We start from the raw sequence: 4,366 nt of genomic DNA on the forward strand, positions 1-4,366 counted from the left end.
TATTATTGACTTATTTTAAGCAAACATTCTTTGGCCTTACTATGATACCTCATCCTTAATTCTGACTACATGAAGACTAGAGAAAAACAGAGGCTGGTGAGCCATGACTTTGAATTGTAGAACCAAGCAGGTTCTAGAAACCCAAATATAGCAGCAAGAAGTAGTAGGAATAACAACAATAGCTAACATTTACATAGTGCCTATTATGTGCTATGATAAGTGCTTTACGATTATCTCATTTTATCCTCACAACAATCCGGGGTGCTATTATTATCCCCGCTTGACCAATGAGGAACCTGAGGCAAACAGAGGTTAAGTGACTTGCTCAGGGTCATATAGCTACTAAATGTCCAAGGCTAGACTTAAAGTCAGGTTTTCCTGACTCCTGGCCTAGCATCTAGCCACTGTGCCACGTAACTGCCTGTATTATAGTAGTATGGGGACATGTGGGGGTGGCGGTGGGAACCTATACAATTATGCCACCTCACTTAAAGTATTATGCTCCAAATCTTTTATCAGGTGAGAAGATATCTCAATCAAATCAACTGGATGTGAACTAGGTGTAGACAGGCCTAGAAGGCTCGGTTTAATCAAGACATTTCAATTAGGCATAACAAAACATCTGTTTGGTTTGGTTGATGTACTTGGTCAAGTCCTATGAGGCTTGTATAAAACCAAGAAGCTTAGAATCGAGGATTCAGACATCTAGAAGTCTCCAGGCAATTCCCTGAGAAGGAATTTGCTTGTGGATGGGAGTGGGGAAGGACAGTGCTTCAGCCTCCGTCTTCTCCCCATCTTGAGTGGTCTTCTCCCCATCTTGATGGATCTTCTCCCCATGTTGATGGGAAGAGGACCTGAAGGACCAGAGGATCCAGATTTTCCATCATACCTTAGCACTACCCCCAGGATAGCAATGGCTCTCTGCAGCAGGGGCCAAGGATGGACTGGACTTAGTGGGAAAAGGTATATTCAGAGTTCTACAAGGACCCTGTGAGGAACTTCATGAGTATCCTATAAAAAGGAAAAAGGTCTTCCAAGAGCTCTGAATGGCCCCTTCGCCATATATTCTCCCTCTAAACCTGAACCCACTTTGTAAGGTTCATCAGAGGGTCTTCACAGACTATTTTCTTGGAGGAAGGCAAGAATGTTTTGTTTACAACAAGGTGTCAAAATGATAGAGCTGTGGGCCTGCAGTCAGGTCTGTAGTCAGGCCGGAGTCCAAATCCTGCCTTAGGCACTTACTAGCTATGTGGGTAAGTCACTTAACTATTCTCTGCCTCAGTTTCCTCAGCAGTAAAACAGATAATAATAGTACTTACTTCCCAGGGTTGTCAAACAAGATAATATTTATAAGGTGCTTAGAACAGTACCTGACTCACAGTAGGTACCTAATAAATGCTTCCTCATCCCCTTTATTAGTAGGTACCTAATAAATGCTTCCTCATCCCCTTTATTATACTTACCTCAGCATATACCCTTTCTAAAAAGTTAATTAATTCTGACTGGTTAATTGCTATCAATTGATAGAACCTTAGGGGAAAGCACACACATTGGGATCTGTGAGCTTTAGAAAAATAGTACTCCCTGACCGCACAAGGCTAACTACAGAGCTGTGAAGGGGGAAGTATGAAAGTCTAGGAGCCCAGCTTGTCAGTGCAAAAGGAAGTTTGAGGGAATAACTTAAAGTACAGTCCTGTACTTGCATGTAAACCACTTTCTGTCTGCTGTTCTATTTAATAATCCATGTATTTACAAGTAAGTAATAACTCAAAGTTTTACAAAACACTTTTCTCATAACGATACTGTCAGGTAAATAATGCAGGTATTATGATTATTTTATAAATGAGGAAAGTGAGAACCCGAAAGGTCCTGACTTATCCTAAGTCACACAGCTAGTGTGCGTCAGAATGAGGTATCAGACCCAAGTGTCCTGACCTCAAGACCAGTACACTTCCCACTTTGCTGAGCTAACTTTCCAACAGAGACTCTCTAAGCACAGACCTTAAGCATTTTCATAATCCCATGACCGAGTACAGAGGCCTCATGGACTGTACCTTGGAACCCCTAAGTGATGGTCTGAGCCCACCATCTCCCAGTGTTAACCCAGGTCTTGCACTACTAACTCATTTTGTTTTAATTCACAGCCCTCTCAGCTCTAGAGGACAAGAGTTCAGCTGTGTGTCAAAGGGAATGGGGTCACCTTCTGACTCAGAAAAACCACTTCCTCTCCCCTCTCCCTGGAGGTGCTCTTGGGAGGGATTCCATGCTAGGGTTCATCTCCCTGTTTAGCAGAGTTTGCAAGATCCATGGAATGCTAAGCCCACTAAACTTAGGCACAGGGCCTTTCAGCTCAGCCTTCCTCCCAAAGCCCCCACTCTCTATTGCTTTGCTACCTCTAGATTGGCAGGAGGTGCCAGGAGCTTTGGTGGAGAAGAAGGTCAGCTTTCCTGTGCGAGAAAGAACAAAGAGCAGGCACAAGCTTGGGGTGAGAGAGATTCTCTCTTGGGGAGCTGGAGAAGGCTGAACACTTCCAGTTGTGAACACTCACCAGGAGATTTAGAAGGATGGTTTCACCAACAATTGAAGATAACACCTGAGGATGAAAAAGAAAGAGATAGAGAAAAAGACAGAGAAAGAGACAGAGAGACAGAAACAGAAACAGACATACAGAGAAAGAAGCAGACAGAAACAGATACAGAGAGACAGACACAGTGAGAGAGAGAGAGAGAGAGAGAGAGAGAGAGAGAAAGTCACAAAACCTAGCCTGGTTCCCCTACTTACTAATTGTATGACTTTAAGCCAGTCTATTCTCCCTGGTCATTTGCTTCCTTATCAGTAAAATAATAATACTAAAAATAGTTAACATTTAAATAGCACTTTAAGGTAAAGCACTTTACATTTATCCCTTGGATCCTTGTAGCAACCCTGTATGTACTATTATTATCCCCATTTTACAGATGAGGAAATGAAGGTAGACAGAGGTTAAGTGACTTGCCCAGGGTTACACAGTTAGTAAATGACTAAGACTTCATTGGCCTAGAGCACTGAGGGGGTGATGGGCTAGTCACAAAGTCCAGTCTGAGTCAGAGATAGGATGGGAATCCTAGCCTTCCTGACTTTAGACTCAATCTCTGATGGGTGTATATACACTCCAGCTAGTCTCATGTTGTTTTTCTCAACTCTTACCTAGCCCTTAATCACTGAATAGGCGTTACTTTAGATAAAATGAGACCTGGGAAAAGCCAAGGTCATCCACTGCATCCTGGGTCTTCCTGCCACTAGACTCTGATGACTCTGGAGGAAGGAGTGAGGTGTGGACTTTGCCTCACTTAAATCCTATTTACGGACAAATCAAGACTTCCCCCTCATGAGGCCATTGGTCTTCTTCCAGAGCAAAGGACAAACAACGATAACAAAAATGGGCGCTTAATAAATGCTTATTATTTCCTGGCAAATTAACTTAATCACCTAAAACAAAGGGTCAATTTCATTCATTGAAAAACATCCCAGAGTTCCTCTTGGTACAATATGGCAGTTTTTACCCTGGGGTTAAGCTTCCAGCATGCTTTCCCACCCCAGACCATCATTTTGTATCTTCTTGCCTCCACTGTGTATCTTACTCTCTGTTTCTTTCCCTTGGATGCTCCCCTTACTATATCCATACTCCCCGACCTCATCTAAGACAGTTTGACATGAGAGGTTGTGTGGTGAAGTAGATAGAGCACTGGAGTTGGAGTCAGAGAGACCCGGGTTCTAATCTCACCTCAGACATACTAGTTATTCGATGCTGGACACAGAACCTAACCTCTCTGGACCTCAGTTTTCTCATCTGTAAAATGGAGAGGCTGGACGTGGGGTCCCTTTCAGCTCTGATCCCATGAATTCTGCATAAAAATGAGGATTTGAACCAGAAAGGCTAGTCTGACTCCAAGAGTAGTCCCCGCCCCCCCAGACAAGGACCAGCAAGGCCTGTTTTCACCCTCCCACCCACACTCACTAAACATTTTGTAATTCTGCCCCTAAATCCCCTCCCAGGCGGGTCCCAAATGAGGAAAAGCACCAGTGGAGACAAGTACAGCCTTTGGTTTCCCTGTGTTGGGCAGTTGATGACTGTGGGGCAGGTTTGAACAAGAACTAGAAGTTTTTCTGGTCTTCCTCTGGGGTCAGAGGCAGAGGACGTTTGAGCCTGAGCCATCGGGTGATAGAGCCTTGAGGCAGGGAGGATGTGACCTGGGGCCTTGGAAGGCTTTCACTGGGCATTGTCTGTTGACCAGTCTTGTCAATCAAACCAGGCCAGCCACGATGGAACCACAGCAACCCCTAGGACCAGCTGGCTGGAGGGTCTTGGGGGATTCCACATCGGTTT

The sequence above is a fragment of the Notamacropus eugenii genome, chromosome 2 (genome assembly GCF_028372415.1).
Source record: "Notamacropus eugenii isolate mMacEug1 chromosome 2, mMacEug1.pri_v2, whole genome shotgun sequence".
NCBI classification, from domain to species: Eukaryota; Metazoa; Chordata; class Mammalia; order Diprotodontia; family Macropodidae; genus Notamacropus; species Notamacropus eugenii.